This window comes from Bos mutus, chromosome 19 (genome assembly GCF_027580195.1).
Source record: "Bos mutus isolate GX-2022 chromosome 19, NWIPB_WYAK_1.1, whole genome shotgun sequence".
In the NCBI taxonomy this organism is placed as follows: Eukaryota; Metazoa; Chordata; class Mammalia; order Artiodactyla; family Bovidae; genus Bos; species Bos mutus.
The window spans coordinates 29246589-29271901 of NC_091635.1; the positions used below are offsets into that span (position 1 = coordinate 29246589).

Below are 25313 nucleotides of genomic sequence, written 5' to 3' on the forward strand. Positions count from 1 at the left end.
AGAGACATGCAGACCTTCAAATACCAACATAATTTATTATAAACTATCACAAAACCACATTATCAAAAAATTACATTAATCCTGAGAAGCTGTCAAACACACAGTAGTGGATCTAAGTTTCTCAAACTCGAATTTCCACTCTAAAGCATCGGCAACAAATAATGTCGGTTGTTTTCCTTGAAGAAAAAGCTTCCTTCATTTTTGAGAAAATATCAATATCCCTGTTGGTCTGTCAATCATTCTTTCAAGTAAGCATGGTGCTTCGTGAAAAAAGCAGCTAGTTTGAGATCACAACTCAAACAATTCCACAAGTGCTATTCCACCAGACTTCTTCACAGCAGAAGTGCTTTCTGCAGCCCTGCCATTTCACTGCTGCTGCTGCTGCCAAGTCGCTTCAGTCGTGTCTGACTCTGTGTGACCCCATAGATGGCAGCTCACCAGGCTCCCCCACCCCTGGGATCTTCCAGGCAAGAACACTGGAGTGGGTTGCCATTTCCTTCTGCAATGCATGAAAGTGAAATGTGAAAGTGAAGTCGTGTCCTACTCTTCACGACCCCATGGACTGCAGCCCACCAGGCTCCTCCATCCATGGGATTTTCCAGGCAAGAGTACCAGAGTGGGTTGCCATTGCCTTCTCTGGGCCATTTCACTACAGAGTATCAAAAAGCCATTAAAAAAAAAAAAGTCATCAAGAGCTGAGAGAGAATGAAATTAATATTGTTTACTGTTTTATCATGGGCATTAAGTGAAATCAGACATTTTTTCCCCCTGAAAGTGCAGTGAGTACAAGGACTAATAGTATAAGTACAAATGCCAACTAATTAAAAAAATAAAAATAATGTTATAAAAATAGTTTTAATCTCAAAGACCCACTCTGAAAAGATTTCAGAGACCCACTGTGGACCACACTCTGCAAATTGCTGCTAGGCAACTCAAAGAGAAGGATCAGGGAGCAACCCATCCATGTGTGTGGTTAACGTCACTTCAATTATGTCCAACTCTTTGCAACCCTATGGACTGTAGCCTGCCAGGCTCCTCTGTTCATGGGATTCTGTGGGCAAGAATAAGGGAATGGGTCACCATGCCCTCCTCCAGGGAATATTCCTGACCCATCCAGGAACAATACAAAAATAACAACTATGTCTTCACTTGACAAAGGAACAAGGGGAACTTAGACAAAAGTCTGCTGTGATTTAGGGATGGAGTGATTGAGATTAATGGAAGCTGGGTCCTGGTATCATAGGTACATGAACAGCAAGTTTTAAAAATCTGGGGAGTGAAAGTGTGCAACAATTCCTACCTGTGCAAGTGACAGGCACACACTGGAGTTTCATATTTAATGATGTAGCTAGACTTCTCCCCAGAATCAAAGTTCATGTTTAGGGAGTTCCCTGGTAGCCTAGTGGTTAAGATTCCAGTGATCAGGATTCCTAATCCAGTGGTGAGGATTTCCGTGACCCGGATTCAACCCCTGGTCAGGGGAACTGAGATGCTGCAAGCCACACAATGCGGCCAGAAACAAAACAAAGTTTACATTTAAAGGGGAAAATGTTCACTCTGTCAACTGAAAAGCTATATTTCTAAACAGTATGTATAGGAGTTTCCTGCCTGCCCAGCAGTTATGACTCCAAGATTTCACTGCCGAGGGTGCTGGTTCAATTCCTGCTTGGAGGACTAAGATCCTGAAAGCCACTTGGCGCAACCAAAAAAATAAATAAATAAGCAGTATGCACGTTATGATTAAAACATTAAAATTATGAAAGCGAAAGTGAAAGTCGCTCAGTCGTGTCCAACTCTTTGCGACCCCTTGGACTATACAGCCCATGGAATTCTCCTGCCCGGAATACTAGAGTGGGTAGCCTTTCTCTTCTCCAAGGGATCTTCCCAACCTAGGGATTGAACCTAGGTCTCTTGCATTGCAGATGGATTCTTTACCAGCTGAGCTGCCAGGGAAGCCCACTAAAAGTAAACAGGTACAGATTTATTTATCTGTGTCTAAAGACAAACATGATGATACTTACCACAACATCATTTTGTCTTTAGATTCTGCAATCTCTGCCTATCATTTGATGAATTATGACATCTGTAGCCTAGAAGACTACGATGATTCAAAAATGATTTAAAAATAAATAAATAAATTGTATTTTTTTTTCTCCTCCAAGTTCTTGTATGTGAGATCACAAAACTGAATATTTCATCCCACCCTAAGTCCACACTATACAGATCTTAAAAACGTGCTGCTGCGGCTGCTGCTAAGTCGCTTCAGTTGTGTCCGACTCTGGGCGACCCCATAGACGTCAGCCCACCAGGCTCCCCGGTCCCTGGGATTCTCCAGGCAAGAACACTGGAGTGGGTTGCCATTTCCTTCTCCAATGCAGGAAAGTGAAAAAGTGAAAGTGAAGTCGCTCAGTCGTGTCCGACTCTTAGGGATCCCATGGACTGCAGCCCACCAGGCTCCTCCATCCATGGGATTTTCCAGGCAAGAGTACTGGAGTGGGGTGCCAAACGTATTCACATGGAGTATCTTCTAAGATAAACAAAGTGTCTTCAAAAAGATACTGAGTTACAGGTATAATTTGCTACTGTCTGTGGAAGGAAGAAAAAAAGAGAAAGAATAACATGTTTGCCTATATATCACACATGACCATTCTGGAAAGATAAAGAAATAGGTACCTAGCTGTCCCTGGGAGAGAGAGTTCAGAGGATAAGATGAAGGGGAGACTTTGCATTTACTGTAGTGATTAAACTTCCCCTCCCCCCTAAAATAAAAAAACTAGCTTGGAACTGAAAAACAAAACTGATACGTTCTGGCTGAAAATCTGTAGTTCAGACTAGCATTCATCTCTCCTAAGGAAAGGGGAAGCAGGTTCATCCAGAGACTATATGGGTTTTCTGGATGCCCCAATTCTAGTCGCATTCTCCATTACTTGGGAGATAATGGTAAAAGAAAGCCACTCTCTTTGCCAAGTTTAGGGGATCCAGTGGTAGAAGTCATTGGAATCACACAGCTGTATAGAGGGCACTTCTGACACAGTCATTTCTGCAGGATTGTTTTGAAATTAATAAATGACTTTTAAGAGCCATTTTAGGTTCAAATTAAAATTAAGTGGGAAGTACAGAGTTCACCTATCCCCCACCCCTTTTCCCCCTATAGGGACAGCCTCCCCTTGCCACTCCCACCCTATTAACGTCCAGCACCACAGCAGTACACTTGAGAAACAGGAATCTTAGATGGCTCCATGAACCTAGGATTCTTCAACATAGTAATCAAGACCCTAAAGCGTCCCAAGTGCTTCTATCTACTTATTTATGTACTTGAATGGAAAGGGTAATAACACACGGAATTAAGAATAAATATTGATATATATGCATGTTCAAATTAAATATGAGATAATAAAAAAGAATAAATATTGAGATTTGGCTTTGATTATTCCACCTGCTCCGATGCATAAGACAGTGACCACTCTAATTACATTTTATTTTGGTTAATGTTTCAATAAATTTGCTTTCTCTAAACCTATTGATAAAAAGAGGCCCAAATACAAGACTGACTTGTCAGGCAAATTCAGTCTGAGATTAAATATTTATTGTATCTAAACCACAAGTAGAAAGAAATTCAAAGGCTGACGATTTTAATGCCAACTCAACACAAGATTGCACTTTGCTTGGTTTAGAGGAGAGGTAATTACACAGCTAACATCTGGGTTTTGAGGTTTTGAGGATGACATTTGGGTGGACTAGAGGTGGGAGGGGGAGGAAAGAACAAAGGGAAAGTCTCATGATTTTAGCTTCTGTCAGAAAAAGTGTTTGCTTAAAAGTAAAAACAAAATGAACATTAGAAAACAAGCAAAAAACAAGCATTTCAAGAAGTATTTACTAAGCAGGTGCTCAAAGTCACACTCAGATCCTCCAATTTCAACAAGAACAGGAGGTCAGGCTGCCACAAACTAATAAAATCAATCAACGAAGTGGGAATAACAGTGGGTTCACAGCAGGCCAGGCAGGATTTCCCTAAATAGGGCTCACCCTCAATCATCTCAATCAGTTTTCAGAAATGGCTTCTACAAAAACTACCCAAACATCCCCCTAATAATTTACACTCCTCCTCCACAATAGGGAAGCCATTTATTTACCAGAAGGTTTACTTTCTCTTTCAAACTCTGCTGACTTCCTCCCGCCCCACATTCGGCCAAGAAACAGCGGCAGGCCTTTTCTCTTCGGCCTTCTCTGACCCCAAACCGGAGAGCTGGTGCAAGAGAATCTGTTTCATGGAGGTGCTGAGTGGCTCTTCTTAAACCACAAGGCTGTTTTGAGTTTTCGTTTGCAAAGGAAAGTTACAGGACAGGAAAGTAAAGCTCGACTCCTCCAATGAAAACACACGCACTCACATAGCACAGATGTGAAAGAACAAATCCCTTCCTGGCCTCATACGATTATTCACTCTACTTAGGGTGCAGCCTCACCCCCAAGCTGTGACCTCACCCCCAAGCTGTGCGCTGGCCCACCTTCCTTGCCTGAGTCCCCCACCCCTCAAACCTTTCGTATTATCTGTACTTTTTGTATCAAGAACTCCAAGCGACTGTTTACATTCCTAAGTGGCCATAAAAATCTAATGTGTTGAATATTACTTCAAATAAATGGGCCACCATCAGAAGATGTAGAGACACATACGTCTGACAAAGGCATCCGTGTAAACGTGCTCTGTTCCTTTTGCGTGATAGCCTCCGTCTCCTCCACCACAGTGTAAATCCCCCTGCTCCCTATTCATTTAGTTTTTTTCCTATTAGGTTAGAAGCTCCTGATTACTCCTTCTTTCCTTTGGGTCATGAAAGGTTACCACAAATCATAACTGGTGTGACTTTATAGTTAGATACTGTGGTTTTTAATAATAGCAATTATTAGCACTCCACTTTTAGCTATCTCCCAGGTTCTGTGCAAAGTACTTCACATACCTTATCTTGCTCAATCCTTACAAATCCCTTACAATTGGATCTGGTATCTGCACTTTCTGGACAGAGAAAGTGAAACTGGGAGAAGTTAAGCAACTGACCCAAGATCTAAGGGATGTTGGATCTGGGATGAAAGCCCAGGAAGTTTGAGCTCATTGCCATTCGTTTGACTCCTATCACAGCTGTGGATCATGAAATCCTCAAACTCACCTCACCCAAACATTTCAACACTACAGTAACAGTTACCTTAGGAAAGCTCGTGTTTGATGTAGTTAAAAAGTCAAAGGTCAGGGAAAAGTTCAGTGATTAGGAAAGTCATTTATTCTTAAGGATGGAGGGGGGAGGTTTTAGCAGAAAGGAAACCAGGCAATCTAAACTTTACTTTGGGGGCAGGTCTGCCTTTCGTATTACTTTTTTATTAGGCTATTAAAAAGGAATTTGCAATAAATTTGTCCAAGATAAATCGGTAGGTAGAAGCAGCTGCAAAATAGCTGGAGAAACACACACCAAACTAATAAGACATGTATAAAAAATTATACATGGTTTCTATTTCGACAAATTTAAATTTCTTTACAATAGCATGCGTTACTTTTATAAACAAGAAAAAAAACAACTTAATAATATCTGAACCCAATTATTAACAGAAGGGCTGAGAGTCAGCTTCCTTTCTCCTCAGTTCTCCTAAATTAAGAACTTCCACTTATAGCTCCCTGAACACACTACGCTGTTTTAAGCCTCTGCACGCTCATGTTCCCTCAACCTTGAATACAGCTATTCACCAACTCAACTTTGTTGGGAGAATTCCTAATCATCCTATAAAACCCTAATCATGTGTTCCCATGTGAATACCCTTCTATAATAAAGCCTTTCTCTCTCATCCCTAAAAAAATTAATCACTTTTCTTAGACATTTAATAAAAACTTGGATTTAGCAAGTTCTTACTGTACACCAGGCATTATGCTAAGTATTTTACCAGCATCATCTCCTGGAGTCTTCAATAGCACTAGGAGATATACACTGTTAGCCTCTCCTTTCATAGATGAGAAAACTGAGGTTCAGATTCTGACTAAGAAGTGGCAGATATAGGATCCAATTCCAGAATGTGCTGGACTCCAGAGTCTGACCTTTGAACCACTGTGCTGTCATCTTCCCACTCCTAAGTCCCTACTGACGAAGCACAGACCCTGGCCCCTATAATACCACTTCCGGTCCCTGAAACAGGGACCATATTGCATTATCCTTGGATCCTGCCTAGCATGATAACCAACTCTCATTACATAACATGCTTGTTGATCTGAACTAGAGTTGTGATATTAATAATATGATATAGGAAAACTGAACATAATAGAAATCCTTTCTTGCATATGCTATTCCTTTCAAAATCTGGAGATATTTCAAACAACTCACTACCGAAGTACCATAAAACCATCCTGACAAAAGGGCCCCACTGTAACCCAAGGTTCCTTGCAACAAGTGTGTAACCACAATATTAATTTCACCATAACCAACACAGATTGAGGTAGCCCAGGGATGTCATTCTGCTGGACCTCACCAAGGCTGCTCCAGGACACCAGGAGTTCTCCAGGATCTGGACATGTCCTTCAAGTGTTCATTGGCTAGTTGTCACACATGACCCAAAAGTTAAGGTAAAATTTTTTTAAATATGGAAGACAGAAAATATGAGTGGACATGTGTAGCCAGTTAAAAATCCTCATTAAAAAAAAAGAAAACAAATCCACTTCTGCACTTAACCACACAAATCTGCAAAGTCAGGACCCCTCTTTTTGGGTGCTGGTCCAGTTTATACGGTCATCTTCAATGAAAACTTCCCTGGGGTGGAGGCCACACATACCCATTTACTTTATACAAATTAACCAACGTCAGGCATGTAGTAAGCACTCCATAATTAAACATCAATATTTGGCTTCAAAAATCTTTAAACTCCTTGACCTTGCATTCAAGACCTCTTACTCCTCTATTTACTTTGCTAATCTACTAGAATTGGGTCTGTGCGGTATCACCATACCTCCTTGCCCCAAATTCTTTACATCAGTCAAATGCCAACCATTATGTGGGTCTCAGATCAAATCTCTCCTCTGGCAAGAAGACTTCTAGACAACTGCAAGACTCATAACCTCTCCTCCTTCTGAAGACCTGTAGTGCTTAGTGAAGCACTGTCCAACAGCGAAGCATTCCACTCTATAATGGAAATGTTCTATATCTGTGCTGTATGTTTTAAAACATATAACAGCTACCTTGCTGGACAGCATGGGCTTACAGTCTCACCATCTCTTTGAGGAAATCAAGTTGCATTACATGGATAAGAAATTCATGAAGTTGTCACAGTAGACTGCAAGGTCTGTCAACAAGGCATCTTGTTCCTCATAGCAACTTCACAAAGGTGTAAAAAGTAAATATTTGTTGATCTGTATATAACCTCTGAGAAAGCCATAAGATTAAAAGGTGCTGGACTCGGCCTCTGGAATGATGGCCACCACCTCTGCCCCATCTCACCATCTGAAAGTCATGACGTGCAGAGGCAGGAGGAAAGAGCAATTTGTATTTGGAGATACAAATGACAACCGATCAAGCCACAAGACACTTTGGTTTAAATGACATTTAGGTCATAACTGTCCTTCACCTACAAACCTGCCTCAGTAAATCTCTCTTTCCATCAGCAAATAGCTAAATTCTGATGGTAAATTATGCAGACTAAAAAGTTAGTTACCTGAGGGGAAGGAGATTGAGAGTTTGGGATTGACATGTACACACTGCTATCTTACAACAGATAATCAAAAAGGACCTTTTGTATAGCACAGGTAATGCTGCTCAATATTCTGTAATAACCTAAATGGGACTCACCGGTTTATTTTAAATATCTCCTTTGGAGTCTTATAGGATATTGATGGTATTTCATTGTCTAGGTATATGTTAGAATTTCACTGACACTTTTCCCAGTAGGGCCTACAGTCACTCTAAATTAAGACCTAATACTTAAGCATAGATAGTCAAAAGCAAACAAAATATACAGAAGGTACAAGCTCCACCACTATGGTATGTTGCTGCCCGGGCAAATGTCTTGTTCCTTACACCTCAATTTCCTTATCTTCAAAACAGAGTTAAGGTTACATGAACTATCTACCCTTTGTGGGTCAAATTATAATTATGGATATTTCTAGATGGCTATTCTTCCCAAAAGAATGACATATAAAGATAGAAGATTTGTGAATTTTCTAGTGGTTCTTTGTTGTAGATATGCTAGCAAATATAGAGATTAAGGTCAAGCCTCAGGGACTCCCCTTGTGGTCCAGTGGTTAAGAATCTACGCATTCAATACAGGGGAGTCAGGTTCAATCCCTGGTGGGGGAACTAAGATCCCACATGCCTTGGGGCAACTGAACCCACGCACCACAACTAAGACCCTATGCAGCCATAAATAAATAATAAATACACACACAAAAAAGCCTCTAGTATCTACAATTTCTTTATTTTTTTTGTATTAAAGACTTCTTTCCTCCATCCCACTGTGCAAATGTCACTGCAAAAATTCTACTAGTAGCTCAGCCTGGCACATGTAATAAGGAAATAAATGTGCTGACTCAGGGAATACAGACATATTTAATATAAAACATAAAATTGGCTAAATCAAGTCATAACAGTCTAAATCCACATATAAAAGATTGAGATAATTTACGGTTCTGATTTATTCAAACCAATGCTCTATCAGCTCAGCCAGCCAAAAAACTACAACCCACACATAGAATAAATATGCCCTTTATTTATTTAACCAACCAGCAGGGACACGTTATATACATTTTTAATAAGAATAAGTGTGTCAATACCATGCATCCACTTGATATAACACAGAAAGATGTGGACTAAACATGGAAAAAACCACTCAGGTGACGGTTTGAATTAAGCTAACTGAAGTGCAACCACACCCCCAAACACAGGTAAAGTTTGCACACATGTCTTTGCCAAGGCCAGCCTGTCTTTGTTTCCCTCTCTGCATTTACCCAAGATCTTGGCTCTGAGACAGAAAACTCCCACTCTCGATTGGTTCATTCTGTCCTATGCAGTTAAGCAACACCACAATCCAGTAAACGCAAGGGCTCAATTATTTATCTTCTGGCCAAGTTTACCAGGTGGTTACAAAAGAATAATGTCAAGGAGGAAAAAGGTTTATTTCTCTTTAGAGCTGGGTTGATGGGGGTTTTATTTGGATTTTTTTTTGGAAGAGGGAGAAGGGAAACACGACTTTACCCCCAGAAAAAGGCTGGGGGGAGTTTAGAAAGAGTACAAGACTGTCAATTTCCCTACAGGAAACTTGAATCTTATGCAATAATCCTACCCATAACCAAACAGCCCGCAAGGCTGTAAAAGGAAGACACCTATTCCTACCTCCTCCAGGGGGGCACAGCTGGCTCCTAAAGGAGCAGGAACAGGGCAAGGCGGAGGAAGTGGCTCAGCCGGGAGACGCCGGGCCCCGCCGGGGGGCGGCGAGGAGGCGCTTGCCAACCACCCCCCTCCGTGATCTCCGCCGGCGTGACAGTCGCTCCCGTGGCCGGAACGTCCCCAGAGCCCCAGGGAGCAGGAAGTCGGGGGGCTGTCCCTCGCTCCTGCCCCCCCACCCTAGAGTACCCTCGCCCCACGGTCCTCCCCCTCCAGTCCATTCTCTCTCTTCCTCTGCGTCTCCCCTTTTTCCAAAGAACGAAACTTCCTTCCAGCGCACCCCGTCCCTTCAGAGGTCGGCTCCTGTCATCCCGGGGAACTGTCCCTTCAGAGCGACCCTCCGTGTCTCCTCGTATCCCCCAGACCCCACTGAAGTTTCCATTCACTACCCCCCCAAACACCCCAGAAGCTCCCCAGCGCGCCCCTCCTCCCCCGGGATGCCCAGGCCTGAAGGCCGTCGGGGGGCAGCCCCACCCTTAACCCCCTTCACCTGCTGCTCGGGCTGAGGCCCGACTGGCCGGGGCTGCTTTTGCGCCGGGGTGCGGGCCGCGGAACTCCCTCAGGCCGCGGAGTCTCCCTTGGCAGAAGTGGGGAGAGCGCGGAGCTGGGGTGCTCGTCAGGGATCCGGTTCGGGCTCTCTCCCTCAGCGGCGACGTCGGAACCCCAGGCTCCCCCTCCCCGTCTACGCCGCCGCAGCTCCGGAAACCGCTGAATTACAGCCCCTCCAGCCAATCCCCGCCCAGCCCCCGCTTGGCCTGGGCACGCCGCTCATGTATAATTCATAACATGACCAGTTTTCTCGGCCACCCAGAGGCCCTGCTGAGCTTACTCTACATCCGAAGCCCCACCCACTGGCCAATGAAGAGAGCCTCTGGGAGAAAGGGCGGAGCCAACACAAGGCTGGGAACGCCCCTGTTCTGGCTGTTCCGACTCTTAGGACTCCTCCCTCCGCAACAACTGGGGAAGAACCGAGGCTCTGGGCAGAGGAGCCCGGGGGGAGGGAGGGAAGATGACTGGAATGTCCTGCTGAAAACTCAGCTGAGTTCCTGGCAGTGCGTGACGTCAAGACACTTTAAATGCCCCTGATGCGGCTCCTTTCTGCCTGCTCTCCGTCTTCCCGGCTCTTGGCACCACGTGGGGGCAAGGTTGGGAGCACTTACCACGTGGGAATCAGCCAGTTAGACAGTCCCCAGGTGTCGCCAGATCCTCTAGGGGCCCAACGCCCGAAATGGGTTTCTGGAGACAGCAAAAAGAACATGGGTGACTCCCGCCTGCTTTGAACTTCAGTTTCTGCGTGAGTCGGGACACACACACCCGGAAACATGACGTGGAAATAGAGTAATTACTAGAGTGCGTGGGGAGAAGGTAGTGGATTTAACCCTGCCCTTCGTTCCGTCGCTTCAAGCATCAAAGGCCAACGGCTCGCACATTGGCCGGTTCAAGGGAATAAGGAGACAGTACCAATGAAGGATGACACGTATACACATTGTTTTTATGCGTCTGAGTTGAAATACTTGAAATTGCGTGCCTTTTTCTTTTTTGCCTCATCTACTTCAAATGCAAGTTTTACTGCATTAACCAGTAGTTTATAGGAAATGTAGACATTTCACCTTACATAATAGATGTTCTTTGCATTATAGTGTGTGTGTGTGTGTAAGACTATTAGGGTTTTAAAAAAATAACAGCTATTAGTGTTTGGTTGTGTTTGTTTAGTACAAAGAGGTATTAAAGATGAAATCTAAAAAGGGCCTGTTATCTCAACACCCAAATAAACCTTGATGACAGCTTTTTCAATGAAACTAACACATGTTTGTGGTTAGAAAATTCAGACAGTTCAGAAAACACAAAAATTAAAACTGAAAATATGCCCCCTTCCCCCACTAGTCCTTCTCGCCAAGGATAGCTATTCTTATTAATTTCTGGTGGGAAAATCAATGACTCCTAACCTTTGGGGAATCTGAGTTTGTTGGAGACTATGGATTCTACTCCCAGAAATACACAGTATGACATTTTACTCGCAAATTCTCCTGGTTCCCTAGTTTAGACCTTTGGACCGCCATATATGCAAATAAAGAGGTGAGAGCATCTGTAGGGTAAATGGTAGGGTCTTTCCTGGTGGGGCTGCGAGTTTTCTATTGCTCTCCCATAGACCCAGCCCAGCTTGGAAATTGCTATATTTGTCTGTAGTGTGTGTATGTGTGTGTGTGTGTGACTGCAATTATCTTAATCTTCCCTTTAGGGCAGATCCTCCACCTTCCACCTCACCTAAACTCTGCTTTAGCTATGCTTTCCCATGCAGTTGACTACCTCCTTAGTAACATAGGGGCTGATATTTATATATTTCTTATTGATACACTCTTGTTTCTCACAACAATTATATGTGGCAGATAGAGGCTATATTATCCATTGATAGGAAATTATGATAGAAATAGTATGATCATCTCAAGATCACAGATACTCAGAGGTATACCAGGTGGGTTCAGAGCCAGGTTTTTATTATGTATTTTATTTATTATTTTTAAAATATTTATTATTTCTTTTTTGGGCTGCCCTGGGTCTTCGTGGCAAGGTCTTTTTTTCCCTCAGTTGCGGCATGTGAGCTCTTCAGTTGTGGCATGTGGGATCTAGTTCCTCGACCAGGGATGGAGACCAGGGGTCAAACCTGGGCCCCCTACACTGGGAGTGCGGCGTTTTAGCCACTGGACCATTAGGGAAGTCCCCAGAGCCAGGTTTTTAGAATCTACATCTCACAACTTTGTTCCATCCACCTGAACCCTGCCCTCCTTCTGGACTCCTCTGCTGACCTGTGTTTCCCTCACTGCCCTCCTCTCAATTCACACAGAAAATCTATCCCTGAATCTATCTGTTCCACCTATGAAACCTCTCTCCAGTGCAGCCACTGGCCTTTCTCCATACCACAGAGCCCCCCATGGCTTGAAGACAGAAGTTTCTCTCACCTGAGCCAATGCTTTGACCTGAACTCCCTTTTCCAATCTCATCCCCTCCATCTTAAACACCTGAAGCTCCCACACTGAATTTATTACCCTCCTCCAAACACCTTCTGTAACTTTACGCCTCTGCAAATCTCCTTGCCTCCAACTGGAATATCTTCTCTTTCCTCATTCCCTACTGGAAAACTCTTATTCACTCTTCAAAGTCCAGTTCCAGCACCACCTCCTCTGGGCTTTCCGAGACTCTTCCTGGCAAAGTTAATCTCTTCTCCTGGATTCCTTTAACAGGTTATTTCCCCATCTAGTTTAGCATTCTCCACCTTGGACTCCAATGAATCCATTTGTTAGCCTACTTCCTGGTAAATAAAATTAATAATTAACTTTTATAAAACAATCACCATTTTCCAGGAACTGTGCTAAGCTTTTTACATAGATTATCTCATTTGACCTTCACCAAAACCCAGTGAGGTGGGTACTGTTGCATTTCTCATTTTCAGCTAGGCAACTATGGCAGAGAAAGTTGAAAGACTGGTCCAAGGTCCCACAGATAGAGACTACATGCAAACTCAGAATGAGAATCAGGCCTGGCTGCCTCCTTTGTCCATAAGCTTGAAAACATCTCCTCTAAGCTTTTGGGTTCTGGAGGCCTGAACCCCTTCATACTCACTTTCGTAATTCTAGCATCTAGCCCAGAACTCACCTAAGCCTGAGTTAATGAAATATTAATCAACAGGTGTTGAATAATCATATTAGCAATAGCTAACACGTGGAGTGTTTACTATGTGCTAGTTACTGCTTCTGAGCTTGTGTTATGCAGCTCATCTGTTAACTCATTTCATCCTTAAAATAGCTCCAAGATACTCTGATTTTACAAATGAGAAAAATGAGGCTTACCCCAAGGTTAAGTGACTTACCCAAGAACAAAGAGCTGGTAAATGACAGTCAGATTCAAACCCAAGTGTGTTCAATTGGAGAGCCTGAATAGCTTCTCTTCCTTGACTTCATATCAAGGATAAAACTTCCTTTTGGATCTCCAAGGAAGGAAGGACCTAAAGGAGGAGAAAACCTGATGCCTGCACCCTCCACCCATCAAATAAATAAGGGCAGAGTGCAGAAGTCCAGCCCATTCAAGTCCATGGTGGATGGACATATCTTTATAAACATATCTGCAAATTCTTTGACACTTCTTGCGTCTATAATAAATGTAGAGTCTCATTCCACATAGAATACAATGGTTATGATGCTGCCTGACTTTTGAGGTTAGGTCATAAAAGACAATACAGGACTACCTTGGTGGTCCAGTGGCTAAGACTCTGTGCTCCCAATGCAAAAGGTCTGGGTTCGATCCCTGGTCAGGGAACTAGATCCCACATACCACAGCTAAGAGTTCGTGAACCACAGCTAAAGATCCTGCAGACTGCAACTAAGATGATCCTACATGCTGACAGATAACTAAGCCCTGGCACAGCCAAATAAGTAAATAAATATTTTTAAAAATTAAACGGCAATGCAGTGTCCACCTGACTTTTTCTCTTGGAACACTCACCCTTGGAACTCGGCCACCGTGCTATAAGGAAGCCTACGCAACATGTAGCAACCACCTGAAAGTGTTCTGGCTAACAGTCTAGCTAAGGCCTAGGTGACAGCAAGCACCAACTGTGAGTCAGACTCCATATGATTCCAGCCGCAGCTTTCAAGCCACCCGGATGGAGGCCAGATGGAGGCCAGATGGAGCAGAAATGAGCCGTTTTTGCTGAGCCTTACCCAAATTACACATTCACAAGCAAAATAAATGTTGTCATTGTTTTAAGCTACTAGGTTCTTTGTTTGGTTTTTCCTTTAATTGAGGTAACATTGGTGTATAACTGTTTCATGTGCGCATTTTATTTCTATTTCTATATAGCCTATAGCACGCATGCGCGCGAAGTCGCTTCAGTCATGTTTGACTCTTTGCGACCCTATGAACTGCATCCCACCAGGCTCCTCTGTCCATGGGATTCTCCAGGTAAGAATACTGGAGTGGGTTGCTGTACCCTCCTGCAGGGGATCTTCCCAACCCAGGGACTGAAGCAGGATCTCTTATGTCTCTTGTATTGGCAGGCAGCCAGTAGCATCACCTGGAAAGCCCCAGCCTATAGCATGCTGCTGCTGCTACTGCTGCGAAGTCGCTTCAGTCGTGTCCGACTCTGTATGACCCTATAGACGGCAGCCCAGGAGGCTCCCCCGTCCCTGGGATTCTCCAGACAAGAACACTGGCGTGGGGTGCCATTGCCTTCTCCAGCCTATCACATACTCACCACCAAAAATGTAGTTTCCATCTATCATCATACAGCTGATAGATGTATCTTTCCCATTTTGCCCTTCCCTCTGGTAATCGCTACTCTGTTCTCTGTATCTACATGTTTGTTCTTGTTTGGTTCGTTCATTTATTCTGTTTCTTTTTTTGTTTTTTATATTTTACATAGGAGGGAAATCATTGAGTATTTGTCTTTCTCTATCTGATTTATTTCACTTAGCATAATACTCTCAAGGCCCATCCATGTTACCCATGGCAAGATTTCACCTTTTTATGGCTGAGTGGTATTCCAGTGTGTGTGTGAGTATGTGTACCATATCTACTTTATTCATTCATCTATTAATGGGCACTTAGAATGTTTCTACATTCTAGCTATTGTACATAATGCCACAATTAACATAGTGGAGCACATATCTTTTTCATTAGTCTTTTTGTATTCTTTGGATAAAAACCCAGAAGTAGGATTGCTGGACTATTATTTTAGTTCTGCTGTTAATTTTTTGAGCAACACCATAACTTTTCCTATAGTGGAAAAGTTATATTCCTGCCTACACCAATTTACATTCCTGCCAACAGTGTATGCTGCTGCTGCTGCTAAGTCGCTTCAGTCGTGTCCGACTCTGTGCGACCCCATAGACGGCAGCCCACCAGGCTCCCCCGTCCCTGGGATTCTCCAGGCAAGAACACTGGAGTGGGTTGCCATTTCCTTCTCCAATGCATGAAAGTGAAAAGTGAAAGTGAAGTCGATCAGTCGTGTCTGACTCTTATCGACCCCATGGACTGCAGCCTACCAGGCTCCTCCGTCCATGGGATTTTCCAGGCAAGAGTACTGGAGTGGGTTGCCATTGTCTTCTCTGAACAGTGTATGAGGGTTCCCTTTTCTCCACATCCTTGCCAACACTTGTTATTTTTTGCCTTTTTGATATAACCACTCTAACAGGCATGAGGTGATATTTCATTGTGATTCCAATTTGCACTTCCCGAAAAGTTAGTGATGTTGAACATCTTTCCACAGGCCAGTTGGTCATCAGTAAGTATATCTTCTTTGGAAAAAAAAGTCTGTTCATCTTCTCTGCTGCTGCGTCACTTCAGTCATGTCCAACTCTGTGCGACCCCAGAGATGGCAGCCCACCAGGCTCCGCCGTCCCTGGGATTCTCCAGGCAAGAACACTGGAGTGGGTTGCCATTTCCTTCTCCAATGCATGAAAGTGAAAAGTGCAAGTGAAGTCGCTCTCTTAGCGACCCCATGGACTGCAGCCTACCAGGCTCCTCCATCCATGGGATTTTCCAGGCAAGAGTACTGGAGTGGGGTGCCAGTGCCTTCTCTGTTCATCTTCTCTACTCTTAATTAATTAATTTATTTATTGGTCATGCCACTCAGCTTAAGAGATCTTAATTTCCTGACCAGGGATTGAACCCAGGCCCCCTGCAGTGGAAGTTCGGAGTCCTAATCTTTGGACCACCAGGGAATTCGATTGGATTGCTTGTTTTTGTTATTGTTGAGCTATATGATTTCTTTCTGTATTCTGGATATTAACCCCTTGGATATATCATTTGCAAATGTAGTCTGCCATTCTGTAGGTTGTCAGTTGTCTTTTCATTTTGTTGATGGTTTTCTTTGCTGTGTGAAAGTTTTTAGTTTGTTGCAGTTTCATTTGTTTTTCTTTTTAAATTTTTCTTTATTTTTTAAATTTATACATATTTATTTATTTGGTTGTGCCAGGTTGCCGCATGCAAGATCTTTAGTTGTGGCATGTGGAATCTAGTTCCTCGACCAGGGATCAAACTCGGGCCCCTGTATTGGAAGCACAGAGTCCTAACCACTGGTTCACCAGGGAAGTCCAAATTTTTATTTTTTTGGCCATGCCATAACAGCTTTCAGGATCTTAGTTCCCCAACCAGGCGTTGAACCCACACAGCAGTGAAAGAGCCCTAACCAAAGGACAGTCAGGAAATTCCCTCTTTTGTTTATTTTTGCTTTTGTTTCCCTTGCCTAAGGAGCTATAGCTGGAAAGATATCGCTAAGACTTATCAAAGAGCATATTGCCTATGTTTTCTTCTAGGTGTTTTATGGTTTCAGGTCTAACATTCACGTCTTTAATCCATTTCGAGTTGGTTTAGCTTCGTTCTTTTGCATGTGGCTATACAATTTTCCCAACAACATCTATCGAAGAGATTATCATTTCTCCATTGTGTGTCCTTACTCCTCTGTTGAATATAAGTTGTCCATTTTTGTGTGCGTTTATTTCTGAGCTCTAAATTCTGTTTCATTTATCTAGGTACTGCCAGTATTGTGCTGTTTTGATTACTATGGCTTTGTAATTTATAGTTTGAAATCAGGAAGGATGATACCTCCAGCTTTGTTATTTTTCCCCTCCAGATTGTTAAGCCAGTACATTTTGGGACGGTTTGTTACTCTTCACATTAGGTAAATTTAGATCCCACATGCTGAGTGGTATGGCCAATAAATAAGTAAATAAACAAAATCACAGAGAAGGGCAGGTCCATGCAACATGAATTCCTTGGACTTCTACTTTCTGCAAAAACACTTCTCAGGCATCATCATGCAAGCAGCTCTCTTCAGTCCTGTCTGAAAAACAGTCCTCCTTACTCAGTATTTTCAAGGCTAAATGTTTTTCCTATGCTGCTTAAAACATCATCCATACCATGTCATTCCCACGTGCATGCTAAGTTGCTTCAGTCTGACTTTTTGTGACCTTACCGACTGCAGCCCATCAGGCTCCTCTGACCATGGGATTCTTCAGGCATGAATACTGGAGTGGGTTGCCATGCCCCCCTCCAGGGGATCTTCCTGACCCAGGGATCAAACCCAGGTCTCCTGCATTACAGGCAGGTTGTGAGCCACCAGGAAGCCCTGTCATTCCCGTGGGGCTTAGGAAAAAAGGAGTTCTCCTTTCTCATTCCCTCCAAGGCCCCACCTATCCCACCAAATTCTCTCCTGTCCCCTCAATTCCAGCCAGTCCATTGCCACCTCAGGGCCTTTGCATATGCCCTTCTTTTTCCTTCTGTAGCTCTGGTATGGCTAGTTCCTTCTCACCCTTCTGGTCTCACCTGCTCAGAGAGAGCTTGTCTAACTACCTCCACCTAAGGTTGCTCCCAGCAACTTTAGTCTTATCTCTATGTGCTGTTTCCTCTGAAACTCTTATCATAATCCTCATTTTATTTATCTATTTACAGTTTCTTATCTGTCTTCTTCATTTTACTATCAGTTCTGGAAAAATGGATTTTGCCTGTTCACTTCTTCCTTGTCTCTCCCTGCAGGACACACAGTAGGTGCTCAATAAACACATGGACTAATGGAAGTGCTCTTGGTTCCACCCCTGCCACGTGGGTTTTATCAGTTCTCCTCTTTCTCTTGACCTTTTCCACTTATTCCTTCCCTTCTGTTTCTGCAGATTCTCTGTCTTTCCCATCTTGACCTTCAAGTAACTCCCCCCTTTCCCATCTTGGTCCCCAAGTCCTTACCCCAACTTGCCCCACCAAGGTGGCTTCTGCACTCTCCTCTCCATAGGACAGTGCTCTTGAAGGTCATTAGGGACCTTTTTCTCACCAAAGCTTATGTCTTCTTCTGGGTCATTTTATTTTAACTTGACTGTAGAATCTGCCAATCATTCCCCTTCCACCCTCCTAGATAGTCTTTCCTCCCTTGACCATCACAATGGTCAACAGAAGCAGCTGCATTAACTAGAAGGCTGATGTGAGCTGAAGTGAGACACAGAGTTTGAATCCTGGCTCTGACACAGAATAAACGGTGCAACCCTGGGCCAGTTCCTTAACCTCTGTGAGTGTCAGCACCCTCATCTTCAATGGAGAACCTAATTCTGACCTCAGGAAGTTTGCATTAAAGGGTTCTTGATACAAGAACAAAGATACAAATTAAGTGTGTAGCATGACAGATAAGAGCCAGGCTCAGACACCCCACCTACACAGCAGTGTGACCCTGGGTCAGTTGCTTAACCTCTCTGAGCCTGTTTTCTCATCTACAGAACAGAGAATATGAGTGCACCTACCTCATAGGTTGTGAAGATAGAAGAGAATACAGTGTTAGCTATAATCTTATTCAAAAAAAAAAAAAAAAACCCACTAAAAAAAAAACAAGAGTAGGGTGCGGGAAACTTATTGGAAAGAATCTGAGGTCTCTCCCAAATTCCAATAAAGAGTTGAACAACCACACCTTATAATTCCAGGAACCTCACCACAAGTGGACGTCCCACTAAGTTCTGCCATTCACTTGTCATGACTTGACTTGAGGCTGCTACTGAAATGTTCAGTCTCTAACCATGGTAATAAGAAGGGTAAGTGAAGGTTCCAAATGTTTTGAATCGCTGGTGTTTTTTAATGCTACCATTTTAAGCATTCATATATATATATATATAATATATATGAATTCATATATTATATATATATATGAATTCATATATATATTAGAGAGAGAGAGAGAGAGAGAGAGAGATTGTGCTAGGTCTTTGCTGCTGTGCAAAGACTTTCTCCAGTTGTGGCATGTGAGAGCTACTCTAGTTGCGGTGTGCAGGCTTCTTATTGCAGTGGCTTCTCTTGTTGCAGAGCACGGGCTCTTAGTTCATGGGTCAGTAATTGCAGCTGGTGGGCTCGGTGGTTGTGGCTCACAGGCTTAGTTGCCCCTTGGCATGTGGAATCTTCCCAGACTGGGGATCAAACCTGTGTCCCCTGCATTGGCAGGAGGACTCCCAGCCACTGGATCACCGTGGAAGTCCTCAAGCATTCTTTTTCACTTTTTTGTTGTTGTTCATCTGATTGGAATTAAATTTCCAATTTCCTGGCAGCTGTAGGCTCAAAATTCTAAATTGCTGGCAGAGAGGATTTCATTGGTCCAGACAGGCATCTATGAAAAAGCAGCTTGGACAGGGTTATCCAGTAAAAGCAGGTTCCAAAAAAGAAGGTTCTGGTTATCTGGTAGAGACAAAGACCTGGAGGGAGGGAGCAGGGATTTTCCAAGCAGAAGGACATCAGATAAGCACCAGAATCACCTAAGATAATACCTATGAAAGTGCCCTGCACCCAGTAAGGTGTTCTTCTCCCTCTCCAACCATCCCACAATCTACTTTACTGTTCCCTCCAACCCCATCAACTTCTTAAAGCGGGGCATGGCTGCTTTAATTTTACAATCCATCCTCTTCTCTCCCTAACTTCCCCCTCCCTTGGCTAGCTCATCTGTTCCTAGCACTTCAAAGATCACTTCTCTTCTGATAACTATTTTATGCTGAGTCTTATAAGGTACAAATAAACAACCTTCTCTTCCAGGTCCACAGTAACTTCCTCTCTATGACTCCTGCTTTTCTCATCTATAAAACAAGACCCTTTGGGAATTCTCTGGTGGTCCAATGGTTAGGGCTCCACATTTCCACTGGGTTCAATCCCTGGTTGGGGAACTAAGATCCTAAAAGCCATGTGGTCAAAATATTAAAAATAAATAAATAAATAAAACAAGACTCTTATAGGTTTCAACACTCCATAATTTTTTTTTTTTTTTGGCTGTGCAGCATATGAGATCTTATTTCCCTGACCAGGGATCAAACCTACGCCCCCTGCAGTGAAAGCACAGAGTCTTAACCACTGAACCACCATGGAAGTCCCCTCATTATTCTATTAACTGTTCTTCAATCATGTCCCAGAGAAGGCAATGGCACCCCACTCCAGTACTCTTAACTGGAAAATCCCATGGACGGAGGAGCCTGGAAGGCTGCAGTCCATGGGGTCGCTGAGGATTGGACACGACTGAGCGACTTCATTTTCAATTTTCACTTTCATGCATTGGAGAAGGAAATGGCAACCCACTCCAGTGTTCTTGCCTGGAGAATCCCAGGGACGGGGAAGCCTGGTGGGCTGCCGTCTATGGGGTCGTACAGAGTCAGACACGACTGAAGTGATGCAGCAGCAGCAGCAGCAATCATGTCCTCAGTATTCCTGTCTCTTTGCCTTTCCACACACTGCTCCCTTTGCCTGGAGGACTGTGCCTGTCCCACATCATTATTTTCATTTATTTAACACATACTGAGTATCTACTATGTCAAGAGATACCTGTTGGGTCCTGTCTGGCTCACAACGAGTCCTCCTTTCCTAGGAATTGCTTCCTCTACTCCCCATTCATATTCTGGAATAGGTCCCTTCAGGCATGTCTGTATTTCATGGTCCTATTCTCCAAGTCATAGATGATTAAACCCTGGGTGAGCACATGTTTACTGGCTTAATCAGAGTCTCTCTGCCAGGAATTTGGAATTTGAAACTGAGAGGCACAGAGCCTGGGAGCCCTTCAAGCTGAGTTCCATTAATGTCAGTGCTTTCAAGAGGGCCATCCATCATCTCCCTCTCAAAAGTCCCTGGAGATCCCCTGATTCCTACTCTTCCCAGCCTGACCACTCAGCAATTCCTTGGTGTCCATGGGACACCTTGGCAGCCTTCCAACATAAGTTCCTGTTTCCCCTTTTGGCCAGTGTTCTTTTGTTATGCTTTTAACCTAATAACATTTACCAATGAAATTGTGTATGAGACTCTGTTAGGCTCTAACAGTTAGGTTAAGTGTTAACAGTTTTGTGTTAGGTGACACAAAAATCAAGTAAAATATTGTCTCTGCCCTCCAGCAACATGTATTTCAAATCCTACCCTTTGTGAAGGATTATAACTTAAAAGCCCTCTTCCTCTATAAGTTTCTCCATATTCCCCAAGCAGGGTGAATCTGTTTTCAGTGTATTGCCATTGCATTCTGCTTTACTTCTCTTACTCAATATCTCTTTGAGTTATTTTGAACATCTGCCTCTCCCACTAATTGCAAAATGTTTCAAATCAAGAGCTAGATATATTATATCTTGGCTGTTAGCACAATATCACAAATAGATCCATGGGAAGGAACACCTGATTCTTTGTCCACCCATCATCTTCTCTCCTTCCCCTAACAGCAACCCATTTTTCCTTTGGGAAATCAGCTTTCCTTGCTGAGCAGCATGCAAGATCTTAGTTCTCAGACCGGGGATCAAACCCATGCCCCCTGAATTGGGAGCTTGGGGTCTTAACCACTGGACAGGACTTCCCTGGTGGTCCAGCAGTTAAGAATCTGCCTGTCAATCTGCCTGTCCCCTGCCTGCAGGGGACAATTTCCATCCCTGGTCTGAGAAGACCCCACATGCCACAGAGCAACTAAGCCCATGCACCACAACCACTGAACCCTTGCTCTGGAGCCCATAAGCCACAACTACTGAGCCCACATGCTGTAACTATTGAAGCCTGCACACCAGAGCCCGTGCTTCACAACAGGAGAAGCCACTGTAATGAGAAGCCTGAGCACCACAGCGAAGAATAGCCCTCGTTTGCTGCAACTAGAGAAAGCCAGCAAGCAGCAATGAAGACCCATCTCAGCCGAAAATAAATAAATAAATAAAATTTGACCACCGGACCACCATGTAAGTGTCTTCCTCCACACTCAATTCTATGCTGCAGGTGAGTTCTAGAAATGGTCCATGGCCTAGATTTGGTCAGAGGCACAGTGATTTGAATATGTGACATCTCAGGAGTGTATCTGAAATTCTGGAAAGATTTGGAAAGAAATCCTCTTAACTGGGGTTGTTGAGCTGTCAAGCTGTAAGCCTGCAGCTATTGATGGTCATCTTTGCCAACACACTGTGAAAATCTAATTGCAAATGAAAAACACAGCAGAGAAGAGGAGATAGGAAGAGAAATTCCTAGTGATGTTACATCAGAACTTGCAACCAGACACTCCTCGACCTACCATTGGAAACTTTTTCGATTACTTTAACTCCTTTGATTTTTATTTTCAGCTTTGGTGGGTTTTTTTGTATGATTGTTTTGTTTTATTTTGGCTTTTTCTGCTGAAGCCAGTCTGAGGTGAGTTTATGACCATTGCAATAAAGTTTTAAAATTTGTTCAATGAACGTTTATTGACATAGAGTCCTATGGGAACCCTGAGAAGGAAATGATCAGTATGACTGGAGAAGAGGTTGGTTTATGAGGGGAGATGGAAAGAGGGAGGCTATTCCAGAGAGAGGTAAGGCCCACAGGCCTGAAAGTATGTGGGCCATTTTTGACCAGCAGACTGCTATAGAGCATATTGAACAGCAGTAAGAACTGAAGCAGGGACCAGACTCTTTAAATATATATATATATATTTATTTGGCTGTGTTAGCTCTTAGTTGTGGCAGACAGACTCTAGTTGTGGCATGTGAGCCCAGCAGTTGCAGCACATAAGTGCTTAGTTGCTCTTAGGCATGTGGGATCTTAGTTTCCAGACCAGGGATCAAACCCATGTCCCCTGCATTGCAAGGTGGACTCAGCCACAGGACCACTAGGGAAGTCCCATGGGGCCAGACTCTTAGGATATCTTGTGAGCCGTGCCGAAGACTTTAACCCTATCGTCAAAGGAAGACATTTAAACTGGAAAGTATGTTTTCTTTAAAAAAGAAAATCTATGTACCTATATAAATAATATAAATAAGTTTATATCTCTATCTCTAGCTGGCAGTAACATGGGGAATAGATTAGAAAGAATCTAAAGGCAGTTCAAAGACCGCAGGTGAGAGCAAATGAGATCTGGACGAGTGTAGGACGCTGCAGCTGTCTTCTCCTGCCCCTGAAGAAAGTTACCTCTTGGGATAAGGACTTTGGAAGTACTATTTAGAAATCTGATAACTCAGTCTGTAGAGGAACTCCCTTAGATCCCAGGTGTGGACAAAAGATTGCTGCCTGCCATTATCAGTAAGGGCTTCCCTGGTGGCTCAGTAGCAAGGAATCCACTTGCAGTGCACGTGCAGAGATGCTGGTTTGATCCCTGCGTGGTGATGGACAGGGAAGCCTGGCATGCTGTAGTTCATGGGGTCGCAGAGTCAGACACGACTGAGTGACTGAACTAAATTGAACTGGGGAAGGGTCCCTAGAGAATTTTCCTGGAAAATTCCATGGACAGAGAAGCCTGGTTGGCTGTAGTCCATGGGGTCGCAAAAGAGGTGGACACAACTTAGCGACTAAACGAAACAACAATTATCAGTAAACAAAAGATGTTGAATCAAGTGTCATATTACAGCCACCCTGACAGTGAGTGCTGAGGGAACTCAGGATAGAAATTAAGATTGCCCACCATTCTGCAGTAAACTGCTGGATCCTCCCCTCCCACCCGCTATACCCACTGCCCTATACCTGAGGAGACTCACAATGAGAAAACACAGGACACCAGACCCAGTTGAAGTGCATATCAGTGAAATGAATTTAGTGAGTGCAGACTTTGCACCTTCCCGTCCATAAAAAGGGCTTCCCTGGTTGGTGGCTCAGACATAAAGAATCTGCATGCAACTCGAGAGAGCTGGATCTGATTCCTGGGTGGGAAAGATCCCCTGGAGAAGGGAAAGACTATCCACTCCAGTATTCTTGCCTGGAGAATTCCATGACAGAGGAGCCTGGCAGGCTACATACAGTCCATGGGGTTGCAAAGAGTAGGATGTGACTGAACGACTAACAATCAACACATAAAGAAGCACTAATTTCATTAACTTGAAATGTCTGGTTTTCTTTAATTAACGATAATCTTCAATGTTCCGACTACCTGACCTTTGTTGCAAAACTGCTTAATATCCTGGCTCCTCCCTTTTGCCTCTTTAGAACAGTTTCTCAGCGTTATCTGAGATGCTGTGTCCCAGGCTTGAAGCCCTCATAATGTCTGCCAAAGAAAACATAACTCTCAACTTTTAGGTTGTGCTTTTTTTTTGGTCAACACAGATAATGTTTGATGGGATCCTTCGAGAGACAATACCTCTAGTTTATTGTCTGATTCTAACCCATGGAAATAGTGCTAATGAGGGTGGGCAAGTTGATGACCAGTTGGTGGAAAAGATGCTTTGTGGGAATGGGACCTTGGAATGTCCATCAAATCCTATTGGTAGGAAGCTATTTCATGAAAGCCTCCTCCTCCCTTCGGCTGCAAGCAAAGAAGAAAAGGAATAATTTCTGACTTAGGCAGAGCTTCTGGAGTTGTGGCCCCACACTGTGATGTAAAGGAGGAATGTCATGGAACAGGGGCCAGCAGAAAAGTGGCTCTTCAGAGAATTAGGGCCACTTCTAACAAAATGGTGTCCAGAATAGAGCTGGGTAGGGAAGTTACAGCAAAGTAATTTGGCTGGTAGTGAAAGTGTGGTGGACCAGTGAGCAGGATGGCTTACAGAAGCAAAGGGGAAAGAACCAGGAAACTTACTGCTTTGAGTAAGAAAAGTGAACAATGCTTGGTATCCCAGGGCCCTTCCTGGTTTCCCTCAAGCTCATTACTCCACAGCTGGGGTCCCGATGTCATTCTCTGCTTCTCACAGCTGCCCCTCTGCATCCCGCAGGAAGGAGGATCCTGAGCGTGGTTCTCCTGGCCGAGGGGAAGCTTCATGGCTCCCAGGCTCTGAATTTTAATCCTTAGTTTCATCTCTTTTGGAGGAATGCCAACCCTTTTGGAGGAATGCCAACCCTTTTGGGGGGACTTAGAACCCAAGACTGCCGTGCTTGCTGCCAGGGTCGGCAGCAGGGGACCAAGGGAAATGGGTGGTTCCTGAGGAAGGACTCAGCTTGTTTGGGATGGTACTACAAGGCCAGGACACAGCCCCAGAAATGACATTGTCTTTATTT

General features: G+C 43.8%; 1 protein-coding gene across 4 annotated transcripts in view; it reads right to left on the minus strand.

Annotated features, from left to right (window-relative positions):
- STAT3 (signal transducer and activator of transcription 3) overlaps positions 1-10105 on the minus strand; it is a 75720-nt gene extending 65615 nt beyond the window's left edge. For 3 of the 4 annotated variants that reach the window (XM_070389857.1, XM_005899205.2, XM_005899206.2), the window contains exon 1: positions 9892-10105. The gene's annotated coding sequence lies outside the window, so the exon portion shown is untranslated. The remainder of the gene's footprint in view (positions 1-9891) is intronic. The other variant, XM_005899204.2, reaches the window with a different exon arrangement.
- Between the last annotated feature and the right edge of the window lie 15208 nt (positions 10106-25313).